Consider the following 17,200-nt stretch of genomic DNA (forward strand, 5'->3'; position numbering starts at 1 on the left):
CTAGAGAAAGACCAAAATAAATCACGACGTGGCGTCACGTGAAAAACTGCATGCTCATCTAGTAGAAAATGCGTAGACAATGTGTTATCCCAAGACACAAAGTAGTCTGAAGGCAAGCTAGACTCAAAAGTGACATGCCCGTCACATGCACACACTCTAACATGTGTCCTCATAGTAGCACCATGCATCTGCCTCTTCCGTTGCCTCATACGCCTGAAGCAACGACACCTAATATGCCCATCATGGCCGCAGTGCCAACATGTCAATCGCGATCGTGAACGAGAACCGCCTCTAACCTGAAGTGTCTCCATGCCAAAACTATGGTAAACAATGCTCGAGATCAAAAGACTCTCCCACCCAAGAGCAAACCATTGTCTCAAGCAAAGAAGGATACACAACTCCTCACTCTTGCAAGAGTGGATACAAAAACACAAAACTGTGTCCAAACTGACAAAACCTATCAAAGTGAGAGTAAAACACTCGATCACAAACTATGGCGAGAATCTGGAAAAAAATCCTGCAGAGTTTTCCCAAAAAACTGAGCAAAAAACTCAAGTACAATCTCTACCATAAACCATAACACTACTCAATGCCAATGAGTAGAAATGTCAAAATGCCTCCACATTTTCACATACAATGGGAATCCGCACCAACGTACATCAACGGAGTGATCGCACATAAGCAAGCGCCAAAAGATTTGCAACCCGAAAACTTGATCAATGCAAAAACAATGCTCTCAAGAGAGCTCATCGGCACTTGAAAGTGCTCACCAAAATGCATATATAATGGGCATCAACTATGCACCATAACCATATGCAAACCCATTCACAAAGACCATGAATCCAAGCACAAAATCACTGCCAAAGTATCCTATGAAAACCAGTGAAAGAAGCTCCACATGTGTGCTCCAAAAACCGTGTCTCTCAAGAGACCGCTTCGGTGGTGTGTAAACGCCTCCGTACTTCGTAGCCCAAATCTACCAAAAACCCTCAAACCACAAGCTCTGCACAAGCTCAAATTGCATCTTCAGCTCAGAATTGATGCACCTAACTTTGAGCACCTGCCGTGCTTCCAAAAGTGCATCAAACTCTCACACTATGCGAAAACAAAAAACCTGCAATTTCTGTATACAGTCAGTCTGAGCTGAATATCAGCAAAACGGTGAGGAATTTGCAAAACATTGCTTCTGCAAAGTTGTAGACCACGTTGAAACGGATGGGATAAGTTGACAGAATTGTCAGATCTGCATTCTACAAGGAGAAAACGAATCTGAAAACAGTGTTGCTGCGCACACAGATTTTAGGGCAGCACCTTCACTTACACACAATCTTCCACACTCCTTTCTGAGCTTCCACAAGAGGATACATCACTCTCAACTGATCTCACAAGCTCCCATTGCATTCTCACAAAGCTTCCAATCTTTCTTAATCTCTCCACCACCAAGAGCGAACGAGCTATCGCCTCGAAGCTCTCAAAGCCGTCGTGCTCTCTACGATCACCATGGCTCTGATACCAATTGTGAGCGCGCGGATGCGGTGCGTGTGCACAGAGAGTGCAAAGGGGAAAGAGGGAGAGAGAGAGAGAGAGAGAGAGAGAGAGAGAGAGAGAGAGAGAGAGAGAGAGAGAGAGAGAGAGAGAGAGAGAGAGAGCACGACATGGGATGTGGGGTGGAGCTCCCAAATCTCATTGTGTGAGCACCATGTGAGAATGCGAGTGAGAGCTCCTTATTCTTTGTATGTATAAAGAATAAGGAGATAAATGTGGGCATCCAGACACTGACTGGCGGACACCAGCAAAGCACGATGAGGCACATCGCCTTTACCTAATAGACTAGGATCACCTACCTCACTTAGCCTTAGACTAAAGGGTCGCTGACATGGGGCTTTGCTGGATCGAGGGTGTTGCCTAGGTCTTCATCTTTTTGTTAGGCTCATCTACACGGTTAGTGCGTCGGGGTTGAATGACCTACACGGCTAACACGTCGGGGATCTTGCCTTGGCTTGGCTCAAACACCTGATACTAGGCATCGAAGAGGCGTGGCACCTAGATTGGTATGGTTGGTGTTGATACCCTATCAGCTGCTGGTATTTGGGATCCTTTCAAATCTCGGGTTCATGGAGGGAGGCGAAGCGGCCTCACCTATGTCTGGCTCAGGTAGGATGGAGGTGTTCTGGCTCGCTCCCGGCGAAGTGAAATTCTCTCTATCCTTAGTAGAGCGGAAGTGGATGGGTGGACGGTCGATCCCTACACAGGGTCCGCTGCTCTGCTAGTTATTTTGTCATTTTTTTTTTTTTGATGTTATGTTATACCCAGATTTTGTCATTGCATTAATACATGGTTGCCTGTTCCATTTAGATGGGCATTTAAAGATTCTTTGTTTTCAATTTCTCATGTCTCTGTGCACTCTATTTCACCCTCCACTATATTCTCTGTCTCTCTCTTCCCGCAACACGGTGTACACATATATTCACCCTCCACAATGTTATATTTTTTCTTGAGTACGCTTTCATTCATAACACCCATTCAAGGGTAGCACTAGTCGCTATGTACCTCTGGATGCAGTCCGGCTCATGGCGTAAACTCCATGCTTGGCCGGGCGCTAAGAACTCCTCCCCTATACAAATGCTTCCACAACTCTGATGTATATTGAAAATTGTATAAAGGTGTAAATTGTATATTCTGTGCATAGACCCCTAGGGAGGAGTATCTCTCACCTGGTATCAGAGCCAATGCTTAAGGTGATAGGGATAGCCTAAAGCCTGATACTAGTCAGGCTAGTTATGCATCATGCACGCATTCATGCATGCTGTTTGAGAAAGGATTGTATTCATGATGCATCTATAGGTGGCATTGGTTGATGGTACTTGTTTGACTTGTCTTCTTGAGTGGAAGTGTTTGGGTTGAGTTATGGTAAAGTGATTGTAGTGTTCAACAACGACGATATAATTTTATTGAATGTTTGTTTTGTAGTAACCAATGGCTCCCAGAGTGACGTCTGAGCGCTTTAGCCAAGGAAATGAGGTTTTGGTCATAGTGTTCAACAACATGGCAACACAATTGTCCATGGATGAACGAGAACTCTTTTACTTAGAAGTTGGGACCAAAGTCTTTGGCATACCAGGAAGCACAACTTGTTGAAAGAGTGTTGACCGTAGTTATCTTACCCGTCACCAGGAACCTTTCTGTCAGTTCTTCATCTATATTAACGACAGTCCAAGAGATTGGTTTGCAAATCTCATACTACTTCAACTCAGAATATGGCTAGGCCTAGGAGACGTGTTCTACTACTTGGCGATGTGTTCCCAAATGTTAAGGATTGCCGAAGTTGCCAAGAAGTTTGAAGCTCTTGCAACTGTCATAGGAAAAGAAAAGTTAGAGGATAATACTACAGACCACGTTGTCGCATGAGAGGTCTGAGAGAATACCCTGTTATGAGAGTTAAAAGGATATTTCGAGAATTAGCTCCAAGACACCCATAATATTGTAATGAAATCATAAAGATCAAATTTTGATGAATAAAACAAGCATAAACTTAGTTTTGACTCACATGTGTACTAAGTTTTCTCTCTTTCTCTTATTATAGATGGATCTTCTTAATTGTCTTGATGAACTCGTGAGTGATTTTGCACAAAGAATCTTTTTCAATTACGCGGTTGGATTCAATCTCCATTGGTGAATTGAAGTGACTCGAGTTTCAAAGGGGACTAGGGATTTCCTTATACCCAACACTTACGTAGCATGGTAGTTATATGTTGAAGCTCAGCCCGAACATCAAACACAAGTAACTGATAGATTCGTGACTAACCCACAGCTTTGGGTGAAGGAAAAGATCCAAGAAGGTGATGTTAAAGTGCAAGGATATGTTCTTGACATTAACTTATGCTCTCTTTTGGACATACCGAGTTGTGAACTCATACTTAGTAAAAAGGTCCTTATGCTAAACCAAAGATACGGCTTTTGTGAGAAGGTCATAATCAGAATATGGAAGAAGTCAAATGGCGGCAACCAATTCTATTATCTACCCGAGGATTGGTTCAATAGAGTCTATGGACCCATTCTCAAGTACAACCCTCACAATGTTACCATTACCTTCGATGACTACGAGAAACCAAGGTGCATTAGTGACTTTTCTCGAGCACGACCAATAGCAGTGAACTCGAGTAGATATTTCTATAGAAATGATGTAAATGAACGACATGCCCATGTAAACTATTTTAATGGATTACCACCCAAGGATGCGTTGTGGGGGGAAGAATAGTATAAAGAGAAAGACATGACTTTTAGTGCACAAGTTGAAGTGCTAAACTTCGATACCCGTGATGTGAACAAATATAGGGGTAGAACCTTAGTTGTAGGAACCAAGAATTGGTTCATTGGACCCTTTCGTATTTATGTATCTCCCAAGAAACACTATGTACCTTCTTGATCTTCTATAGTTATTAAAAAAATTTGGTTTTTATATAACACATATTATTTTGAGGATATAATACTTGAGTTTGAATCTTGATTTTATCCTTCTAACTGACATGAGTGATGGTGTGTGTGTGTAGATAATTGACATCTTACCTTCAGGGATATGGGCGGATATACTCTCTCGCCTTATGATGGAAGAGCATTTCCAAACTGGAGTGGAAGTACAAAGACTTGTCACTACCACGCATAACGGGGAATAAAGAAAAAGGTTGATGTCTATAGATTTCATTGTACCGAATACTTTCAGAGCTTGGTATCAGTATGCTACAGGGAATCCCGAGTTTAGACCACCTCAACATAAACCTTCGCCTGTTGGGTGTATCGAGTGGATACATTCTAAGCTGGAAAAGGAAATTGTTGTCACAAACCAAATATTGTATATAAATACGTATGAGCTTACATTAAGACCAACAAAGGAAACGTGGATAGCTAGAAACATATTACCCTTAGTAATGGCTACTAGGTGTTTCAGCATTGTTATGTTTAATGTATGGGGGCGATAGTGCGAGAACAATGATCGACATTCCTATAGTCCAATCCCTTGGAAGTTATTCTTTGACTTATTTGGAAGGTTATTAATCTACAACCCTCGCAATGTAAAGATTTTATACAATGCCTACAACAGATCTCAGTGCCTTGCAGATTGTGAAAATATCCACAGCTCAGTTGGATGGGACACATTGGACGTGTTTCCAAAGGATTTTGCTTTCTTCAATGACTACTTCGAGTACAGGACGGCGATTATCCACACTGAAATGGGGGTTCCTGTAACAAACAAATCTCTAACTCACACAATGGTATGACTCACACGCCAATGAAGAGATGTTCCAGCCAAAGATCGTAAAGGACTATTGAATCAACCATCAGACATACTGAAGGAATGGGACAACTATGCTCCATTGGTGGAAGGATGTCACAATGGATATTATCAATTACATTATGCTAGAGCCACTAGGATTTATTAGAAACTTCCAAAAAACCTTGTAGACTTTTGAAAACTCAAAGTTTTGTGATATCAAAATTTGATTGATTTGTTATTCCTTATCCTAATTGCTTCTCATCTTATCTTAAATGACTATTCAAATTGATTTAAGTGATTTCACGTGAAACAGGATATTTTGCTAAGTGTGATCTTGGTTGATATGGTGCAGAAAGTTACCATGCCTCCTAGAGGAAATGCAGTTACCATGCCTCCTAGAGGAAATGCAGCTGGCTGCTAACGCAAATGCACCTATTGTTCCTCAACACACCATCATCGATAGAGACATCGATGCTATGCTTCGCAAGTCTCAACCTGGAAATTTTAGCGGGGAAGGCAAAGATGTAGGCAAGATTCTTGAAGATTGGATAGAGCGCATGGATGACTACTTTGATTTGGCTCACTCATCGGCAGTGAACAAGGCTATCATCGCTAAGTTCAAACTGGAAAAAACAGCCAAGCATTGGTGGAGAGACCATTGCACAGAGAACAACGTTGATCCTAATGCTGCAACTTGGGATTATCTTAAGACTCAACGTAAGAAGAACTATCAAAACAAAGTCTATCATTCAGATCGTATGAACGAGTTTCTTGATTGTACTCAGGGGACCAAAGATCTGGAATCATACTACCAGCATTTCTTAACCCTTGTCAAGTATACTCCAACAGGGATGACTCAAGAGATTAAGGTAACTCAATTCGTGCCAGGGCTACATAATCCTATGAAGACTAGGCTCCAAAGTCTTCGCCTTACCAATTTTGCAGATGTCCTTGATGTAGGAAAACCCATTGAAATAGAGTTATCTACTGCCGAAAAGAGGAAACCAGAACCTGTTTCTGTTTGTGAAATCAAAAGACCTCGTCCAAAGGAGGAACAAAGATCTAGAACTCCACAACAAAGAAGAGAGAGCTTATTACGTATGAGAGCTAGATAGGATCATTTATGCTACACTTGTTTTGATTCTGGTCATCAATCCAGGGATGTCCCTTTAGCAACTCAAGCTTCACAGGATTGGTGGACAATTATGAACATAGAAATTTCAATCCGAATCGGAATTATGGGAACTTTAGACCCAGGCCATTGGCAGTTCAGAGGAACTTCAATCAACAGAACTTTAACCAAAACCAGAGACCGCCTCAAAACCAGGGGAATTTTAGACCAGGCAATCCGCCTTTTTTTCAGAACGGACCACCTGTCAGCAATAACAACAATGGGAATGTTAATCGTCAACTTCTTCTAGGAGGAGTGGGAAATCAAAGACCTCAGGGAAGACCTCAAGCTAACAGAGGTCAACGGACTAGAGGTGAAGGAAATCAAGCAAACGTGTATGTTCATGCTGCAATTGAACATCAAGGAGTGAATGAACAATTTTCAGCTATTCAAACCCTAGAAGAGTATCAAGGTAACCATTTTATCCTATTGGTTGATTCAGGAAGTACCCATTCTTTCATATCTCCTAAGTGCATCAGAAACCTCATTCTGACTGAACACCTTGATACAGACCTTACAGTAGAATTAGCTACGGGTAGGAAGGTTAGATCTTCTACTACGTGCAAACTTCAGAGTCTTACCCATCGGAATTTATGATGGAATCCTAGGGATGGATTGGCCTAAAACCAACGATGCTCATATACATTGTAAAGATGCTTCATGAACTTTTCAAAATGATCAAGATGCTAGAGTTACAATTACTGGAAAAAGGGAAAAGCCTAAGCTCAAACTAGTGAACTTTACTAAACTTATGAAGAGTTATAGGAAGAATGAGAAGATTTACAAAGTAAAGCTTAACCCTAAAGAGAAGAAGATAGATTCACCTGAACTCGAATGGATAACAGAGTTTGATGATGTATTTACCGAAGAACTTTCTTATCTACCACCGAGGCATGATGTTGATCATGCAATAGAGCTTACTCCAGGAGCTCAACCAGTTGCTCGTAGACTTATAAGGTGTCAGTATCCGAATCTGCCGAACTCAAGGAACAATTAACACAACTTCTTGAACAAGGCTTCATTCAACCTAGTGTTTCTCCATGGAGTACTCCTGTTCTCTTTAATAGGAAGAAGGATGGTACTTTACGTCTCTGTATTGATTATCGTGGATTGAACCAACTAACAATCAAGAATAAGTATGCAATACCAAGGATTGATGAATTGCTTGGTCAATTACATGGATCTTCTATCTTCACAAAGATTGATCTTAGGTCAGGGTATTTCCAAATCCGAATCAAGGAGGAGGACATATCAAAGACCGGATTTAATACTCGTTTTGGACATTATGAATTTACAATTATGCCTTTTGGACTTACTAACGCTCATGCAACTTTTAATCGTCTTATGATCGACGTGTTTCAAGAACATCTGGATGATTTTGTTCTTGTCTTATTTGATGATATCCTGGTTCACTCAAGAAACAGAGAAGAACACGAACAGCATGTGAGACGAGTACTTGAACTTCTCCGTCAAAATCAACTTTATGCCAAACGTAGCAAATGCACCTTTTTCACTAACAAGGTGGAACATCTAGGATTTATTGTATCCAAAGATGGTGTTTCTACTGACCCAAGTAAGATTGAAGCTGTCAAAGCTTGGTCTACACCGAAATCATTACGGGAAGTACGTTGATTTCTTGGTTTGACAAGATGGTATCGCATATTTATTGAAGTTTACGCTAAGATTGCATCTCCATTGACTAATACGCTTAAGAAAGCAAAAAATTTTACTTGGAATGAACGTGCTCAAGCTGGTTTTGAAAAACTCAAAGAAGCTTTGGTGAATGCTCTAATACTACAGCTTCCAGACTTCTCAAGGGCATTCACTATACTCACTGATGCAAGTGGACAAGCAATTGGTGACGTTCTGTCTCAAGAAAGAAAACCAGTAGCTTATGAATCTCGTAAGTTACGTATACATGAGTTGAATTATCCTACACATGACTTGGAATTATTGGCCGTTGTGCTTGCTCTTAAAGTATGGCGACATTATCTTCTTGGAAGGAGATTTGAACTACATACCGATCATAGAAGCCTAAAGTGGATCTACACCCAACCTGACCTTAATATGCGACAGAGAAGATGGATGGAATTGTTATGCAAATATGATTTTGGAATCGAGTATAAACCTGGGAAGGAAAATCTAGTGGCTAATGCCTTGAGCAAGAAGAGTATAGTAGCAGCTCTCACAACCTCTACTACTTCTCTAATTGACCTTATTCGAGAAGATATGACTAATGATCCGTATTACTTAAGAATCCAATACTTGATAAACCTAAATAATCGCACAGAGAAGTAGGTGTGCGCTCCTTGCCGCACTGTCGAAGCAAGGGACTTGCCAATACACCGTGTGCGAGCCACAAACGGCTCCAAGCACACAACAATCCTAAACTAGCAAGCTCAAGAGAACAAAGGGTGTGTCACTCACCGCTCTACGCTCGCCTTCGTGGTGGATTCCTCGCCGCGATGAAGAAGAAGCTGCAAACGTGCCGCGCTCAACCGCTTCGCCGCCGTCGTGCCTTCGTAATGCTCGATCGCACACACACTCTCCCTCTCTCTCTCTCTCTCTCTCTCTCTCTCTCTCTCACACACACACACACACACACACACACACACACACACACACACACACACACACACACACACACACGAGGAGGTGAAGAAGAAGAAGAAGATGGAGATGGAGATGGAGCCAGAGCACTCTTCAATTGCACAAATGAGAGAATGAGTAAAAATTAGGTTTAGTTGGCTTTTATAGGAGCTCACCCCATTCACACTTGGGTGCCCATGCTTAACCAACTAATCCCTTGAATGTCCAAGTTAAAGTGCGCCTCTCATCGACGATCACTCTACCTTTCCCTATTGGACCGACAAGCCCGGTACCTGACTCTACCAAATACATAATACACGTCCGTCGTAGGTGATGGGGTGTCCGTGTGCCGTGAGGGTTAACATGCCCCCCTTCCTGATGTAGATTCCGTCCTCGGAAGCTATTGAGTTGAAGCTGGTTCGTCGAGGTGGAAGAGCATTTGAGATGAATGTCCTTAGCCTTCTTCAGTCACTGCAAAATCAAACAACATTGGCATAGTAATTGCATTCTCTTAAAAATCATATGCAGTTTTAGGTAGACACATTGATTGGTAAAAGAATTTCAAACAATTTGTTAGCAATGAACATTAAATTGCAATGTAATCAAATGCATAAACAGATGTAAAGGTAAAAAATTAAACAAGTCTGGGGTCACTAATTTGACGGTCGAAAGGCACTAGAGATCGAATATTAATACCATGGGTAAGCTTCTTAATTTTCTGTGGTCAATTAAGTTGTTTAATCGCGAGAGCCAAGTATTCATGTTCGAGGGCTGACTAGAGGCTATATCTAGAAAACTTTGTAGTTAAGCTACCATAAAAGGAATTTCTCATGAAATCATCGCCTGACTGATTACTTTTTCTTTGACCCCCTAAAGTCTTTTCACATTGATTCAATTATGATGTGTGTGCTTATTTTGTATGCTTTGGGTTTTTTGCTTTTCAAGGAAAAGCGCCCACGCTGGGAACCTCTAGGGCTCTAGTACCATAGGCAATACATGTGAGTGAAGTACCAAATCAAGCCGAGATTTCTCTTCCAGCTTAAGATTTTACAGTGTGGCACTTTGATTTTTTGTTTGTTCATTTTCAACATTTTAATTTTGTAACTTTGGGGGGTCATATAACAGTGTTACCCTCCCCAGGCTCATCACATTAGTAAACTCCCTTTATAATACTTAAGCTAAAGGTCAATAGGGTTAAGCCCACTAGAAAGCCCTAGTACATTTCATACAATGCTGCCTAAATCGGATTAAGAACCTAAGTAACCATTGTTTATTAGGAAGGCATTCCCCATGGTATTAAGAGAAGATTTCTAATACCTAGCTTGGTCAAACTAGCTTAGTCGGACTGCTTGATTTTTAAACCTAGACAAGTGATTATGACAAAACATTACATTGAATTAAATGTTTGATACTAAGCCAATGCGCTGAATATTATGCTACCAATCACAATCAAAGCAGACAATCATAGATGCAAAAAAGATAAGGGCAATGCTAATGGACAAGAAACACCTGTTTGTGTCGATGGTCGCGCTTGATTTGAAGAGTGAGTCGAGATAAAGATTCCATGAAGGTCCAAATCCTATCAATAGCAACACGCTCCTGTACACACTAGGAAACAAAAGGAATACCTCCAGGAGGCACATTAGTGGGAAAAGAGAACTTCGCTAATCTCTCAACTCTAAAACAGAAACACTCTATCGTACTAATCTTACCTACCCTCCATCACTCAAGTGATGAGGATCAAAGGTGTTTTATGGCATAGGTTTCTGTTTCACTGTACCAATTGTGACATGTGTAGGTCTGAGTCAATGTTTTGACTTTTAATGTGCATACTCGTTTGCTAATTGCTCTTGCTCTTTTTTTTTTTTTTTTGTGAGTATAAAGCTTTATATGTACATTCCCTAAGATCGGAGATTAAGAGGTCAGGGAGAAAGGTTGAGAGGGAAGCAAGTGAATGATGGATGTCCACAAACACTCCCTCCTTCCTTGGGTAGATCATACCATTTGAAATGAGCTTGTCACCCTTTGAAACCAATTGTTCCAGTTGGTAATAGGTGAGGATTTTTGCCAGTAGTTTTCTATTACCCTAGGTGCCTTGTCAAGCTGCAAGGGTGGTAAGGTACTCTCCCAGGATTGAACTTGAAGTGGTTCATCAGGTGATTCTTGAACACTGGGAGGTGTGGATTCTTTTGTAGCTTCATGGAGGTCCACTACTATAGATGGAGGCTGTGTAGAAGCTTTTACCTCTATGGATGTATTACATGAGGAGCTAGAATCTTCATGGGACTCCCCCCTTCCTGAGCTAGGTGGAACAAATCGTTCTTTCTTTGGTACCCAAACTAGCTCTGGACTAGGTGTGTAGCATTCTGTGATTTTTTTCTTTCCACGATCATTGATTCGTTTTGGAACTACGGGATTGGGCTCACTTGGGTCAAGTGATAGGTAAGAGCACAATCTACGTTTTGGCACCCAGATTTGATCATTTCCTTGATAGTAGCCTTGGGCTTCCAATAGTCGTTTAGGGATCCATCGCAACATTTTCTTACTTTTCTTGGAGCGAGTGGTACGTTTCTTACAAGGCTTCTATTTTTTAGCACTAGCTATGGTCACTAAATAAGCTTTAGGACCCACTTGTATGTTTTCTTTGTTACCTTAGGATGAGTCTTGTCGGAAGCGATACGCATTGCTTGTAGCATATTTAAGGGTATAGGCATTTCATCCCCCTCAGGTGTTACCCAGGTCGTCCCCCTATTTCCCCAAGTGTCTATGGTTGATGCTAGGTGGACCCAATCCACATTGTCCGACTCAGTCATCCCAGGTAGGATATCCATATAAGGAGAATCTTGGCCAATGTCTGTATCCTTCTTACAAGTATAACAATATTGTAGTGGGGCCGAGTGAACTGTGGTGTCAGAGCGATGATCAATAATGGTTTTACTCCCTAAGGGGTGTACCTTACCAGTCACCAAATCCACTCTAAGGACAGAGTCTTGGAATTGCAAATAGACATGATTTTTAGACCAATCATGAACCATTTGTGCTTCCCTCATGAATGGTCGTCCTAAAATCATTTCATATGACATAAGGTGTTTAGAGAAATCCATTATAATGAACGTATGTCGTACCTTGTGTCCTAGAACTTTGATCTTAAGATCCTTGAGCATCCCCATAGGTTTGGCTATGGTACCATTTGCCATCTTTACCACAATGTTCGTAACACTGAGGCGGGGTTTTCCCATGGATTCCCAACAATCTTTTGTAACGATGCTAACTCCCGCACCACCATCAAGAATTCCCTTTATAGTTAATCCCTTGGTAGTGATGGGTAGGGTCGCATTAGACTCGTCGCCTTCAAAATACTGCCCTAATTCGTTAATGGGTACCTCGATCACAGACTCGTGTCCATCTAAGTCAAGTGATTGCACATGATTTTCCTCATCAATCATAATCGAGTCAGGCCTATTTGGTTGCGCAAACTGTGGTAATCCCGTTCGTAGCTCTCCGTTAAGGAATGCTCGAAGTGCAAGGAATAACTCAAGATCTCCATACAGCTTTGCTATGATCGTGGTTCGGACCTCAGAAGACATGAAGTCCACTAGTTTGGCAACATTCATTGGCGTTTTGCAGGGTGTAGGTCCTTGACTAGGAACTGGTGAGGATGGAATCTCATATTCCTCAATGGGATCAGGTATTCCTTCGTTAAACATCCTTTCCAACAAGAAGGGTGTATGCTCACTTTCTGATGTCCCGTCCTCACTCCCTTCTTGGATGATACTAGATATGGCTAACGGTCTATGGTTCATGTGGGGTGGATGAACTTGCGTGGGAAACACTGTGTCATGAATTTTGACCTTCATGGGTTCTGGTTCTAGTTTCCTTTGAGTCTCCTCCACTAAACCTCTTAGATGTTTCACCTGCTCAATCTCGTCTACTGGGTTTGGGTACGTCCCAATCTTCTTTTTACAATTCTTCCCTTTTTGCCCCTGCGGTTTATCTTGGGGGTCTTGGATTGGATTTGGAAACACTTGTGGTGTTTTCAGAGGCTCTTTATGGTTTTCTCTTATTCGGTTTTCATTTGGTTCCATGTTACGGTTTTCTTTGTCGGTCTTTCCCTTTGTGGTATTGGTTCTAGTCTCCATTGTCTCGACTGAATCTGAATCATCCTCGAGGTCATTCATATACACGGGGTCATCTCCCGTTCCTATGTTTGTTTTGGAACTTGGCTTTGAATTTTCCGTATTCTACGACTTCTTCCTTCGTGTCTTCTTTTTCTTTGCTTGGATAACTGACGCGGTATCTCTCTCTTCGAGGATATGTCCTGGCCCTTGAAGCATGGACCGTGTAATCGCATAAGCGGGTGCGACGGGTGGTATTGGTGATGTCACACTAGCAATTTCGACCAAATTCAGGGGTGTGATTTTAGGCGCATTTGGGTTATAGGGGCATTGGGCAATCAAGTGATCTATGCCACAACGATTACATGTGAGTATTGGCATTGCAGACGTGCTCCCTTGATTCATTTGCATCTGTGCAGCATTCTTTTGCAGCCTAATAGGGCACTCCGCTACTCGATGTGGTCCACCACACTCGTAGCATTGAAGAGGTGGCCTCCTAGCCTGGGTGTTGATATTTTGACCTCTGGATGCGAGAGCAGCAGCTTGATAAACCGGCTTGACTTGTCCTCAACAATCTTCCATGTAGTATATAGGACATTCTTCCAATGTATCAAGTCCGTAGGCAATACTAGTGTCTATTTCCTCCTCACAGCCATCTGCATAAGCATTTGATGGCTCGCAACCTACTTGGTTCATAGGGGCGACTCTTGGATGCGGGGGCTGCGGTCCTAGCACAGGAGGTGGTAACGGTGTAGCTTGTACAACATTTTGAGATCTAGGGACCATGTGTTGCGGTAGTTGCTCAACAGGTGGAGTAGGCATCAATACAGGAGCTCGAGGCGCATCCGTCCAGGCTACAGGTGGTCTATTTGCCATCATACGTTTGATCATTAAACAATCCTTAGCTTGGTGACCATACCTACCACATGCGTTGCAAGTTCCATTAAATTTTACTCTAAACGTAGGGCACTCACTAGTGCTATGTGGACCTAAGCAAATGGAACACCATTGTTGCTCCCTTCTTGGATACATGTGACTATTTTGAGGGGGTCGATTATCCTTAAGAGACTCTTGGATTGCCTTGGTGAGGTCTGTCAAGAATGTCTCAAATACCTTTGGCTCATTGGCAATGGGCTTTGCAGTCATGGGTTCATACTCAATGGCTTGTGAGCTAGTGGATCTCGTGTCAGTAGACACTCTCATGCCTGCTATCATCAAGTTGTCCTCTAATTGGATTGCATTGGCAGTGACATCTTCCCAGGTTGTGATACCTCTAATCACTAGTCCATTATAGATTCCTTCATTCCTCAACCCTCGAATGAATCGATCAAGCAGTTGGTTATTGTTGAAGCGCTCATTTACAGGACAGCGAGAGTTTAAGTGCTTTAGACGACTAATGAAGTCCCTTACTGACTCTCCTTACTTACGTTCGGCCTTCTATAGCTGAGATGCTACACCCCAAAGCACACCTTCTCGTATGTACTCCTTTAGAAACAACCTTCGAAGGGTAGGGTAGATTGTTTTCTCGTCCACCCTTAGGGTCCTACACCAATCTCCAGCCTTCCCACTTAATGTCAAGCTTAAGGCATTGCACTTATGTAGTTCGTTGCGTTCCCCTAAGGAATCACATACTTGTTCAAACACTTCAATGTGTTTCCTAGCATCTTCGTCCCCATTGAATTTTTGCGTGAGTTTGGCAATTTGTACTGCCTTACTTCTAGGCTCTCTATCAGATGCGTGACGCATATTTTCCGCGATAGATCGACCTATGGTTTGAGCAAACGCTGCCAAGTCACCTATGTGAGGAGGCAGGGCCGGTGGAGGTACTCTTGGAATCATATGTGGGAGAGGAACGGGTGCCGGTCTTGGCATATGTGTAGATGATGCAGGATATGGAACATAACCGGGCATAGGTCCACTCGGATAAGAGCTAGGGAGCGGCACTCGAGGAGCATAAGCAAGTGGTACAATTGGAGGTGTGGGGGCCATGTGTGCATAAGGGGCTAGAGGCACATACGGTCGAGGCCCCATATTAGGTACTACGACACTAGGTAGTGGCACTGCGCTAACCGTAGATGTCATCGGTACATTCTCTGTCAGGCTTATCCCTGGAGTGAGCACTGTGTTTTCCTTGATAGAGGGTTGAGCCAAGTTAGGGAAGCTAAATTTTTTGCTCGGAGGCTCAGATTGCATAGAGACCCCAGGTGAAATGACGTAAGATGGGTCCATGGGGCTCATTAGAGGAGTCTCCATTTGTGATAGAGTAGGCTGTTGAACCTTGCTCGTATCCAGAAATCTCATGGGGCCAGTTGAGAGTATATTTACCCCTCAATTTTGCCTTTCTGATTGAATAATGCCATGGATAACATTACAGATCATTTTCTGTTGATCTTCGATGCTCGTGGCACTAGAGGTGGATTGTACAATCTCTATCCATCCTACATGGTAGGCGTGGCCAGAGTGTAGATCCGTCAACACCTCAGTGTGGAGGTCGTATGTCCAATGATCATTAATGAACAATCCTTCTAGAGTCGACGTGTTAACGGTTTCTTGTGAGGTAGAAGCAATGTTGCTCCCCGTGGTTTTACTTGTCATCAATGGTACTCTAGAGGGAACTTCTGAAGGAGGCAGCTCAACAGGGCCTTCTTGGTAAGAAGTTGGTAGGATATCCACATGGACACTCTTTGGGGGTGTGGGGTCCACGTGCGATGTGAAAGGAGAGTCCACTTCCCCACCCCCTTCGTGTGCTTCATTTGCATCAGGTTCCGAGCGAGTAGCTCTACCTAATGTTTCCATGAAACGGCTAAACATACTAGTACTAGGCTGTGGAGCTTCGGGAGGTGCATGGCCTTCTCTCTCAGTGTTTTGGGTAGGGTATGCTTCCATGATTTCTGAGTCGGAGGAGGAATCACTAGCGGCTATTTTAGGGTCTTGGGTGGTGCTACCTTGTGTCCCCGCTGAGAGTCTAGAGCTTATCGTGGATGGGTAATGGGTGTCCGTATGAACAGAGGCACTACCAATGTGCTCGTGTTCTAGCACCCGCCCAGAGCGTAAGTGCATGTGCTTTTGATACCCTAAGGTGTCAAAAAGCTGCTCTAGGAGGCCTTGTGACTAGTTTTTAGCGTGTTTTTTGTTTGTTTTTTTGCTAGATTTTTTAGAGCGTGTCGTGGAATGGGCCGTGTGATAGCTCGAAACGAGCGTATCGGTCAGAAGGTTGTGCCGTGCTTTACAGCCCTCCGTTTGGTCACTCTATGCCCTCGGAATCCCTAAAACTGTCAATTTCCAGTAGGGAACTAGGCCCAAACTAGAAAGTCTAAGGGTGCAAGTGGGAAGAGCAAGGAGGAGAGTGGAGGACTTGTCCCACATGCTCTCATTCTCTCTTGAGAGAGTAGGGTATATATATAAGAGTGAGTCTAGTATGGGGAAATTATCTCGATCCCGATCTATCTTTTATACAAACCAACCCGTCCTTAAAAAGAGTCACGTTTTTTATTTTCGAAAAATTTAGCCGCCCGCTCGCTCGCGTTTTTTTTATTTTTTTTAAATAAAATTTTTTTCCCAGAAATTTTAAATTTTTTTTCCAAAAAAAAAATATTTTTTTTTTTTTGATGCAGAAAATACAAAAATTGAAAACGCAGAAATTGAAAATGCAGAAATGCAGAAAATTGAAAAAACGCAGAAATGCAGAAAATTGCAGAAATTGAAAACGCAGAAATTGAAAATGCAGAAATGCAGAAAATTGAAAAAACGCAGAAATGCAGAAAATCGCAGAAATTGAAAACGCCGAACTTGAAAATGCAGAAATTGCAGAAATTGAAAAACACAGACAATAGCAGAAATTGAAACTTGACAGCAAATGCAGAAAACGCAAAAAACAGAATTCTCCACACACTCCTTCCCTGCCTTTCCTATGATAGAAATTGCACCACAAGGAAGCGTAAAGTGCTAACCGAGCTTAGTGTAGGGCATATCCCCGGCAACGGCGCCAAAAATGTGCGCTCCTTGCCGCACTGTCGAAGCAAGGAACTTGCCAATACACCGTGTGCGAGCCAC

This window comes from Adiantum capillus-veneris, chromosome 15 (genome assembly GCF_014529385.1).
Source record: "Adiantum capillus-veneris isolate H3 chromosome 15, ASM1452938v2, whole genome shotgun sequence".
Classification (NCBI taxonomy): Eukaryota; Viridiplantae; Streptophyta; class Polypodiopsida; order Polypodiales; family Pteridaceae; genus Adiantum; species Adiantum capillus-veneris.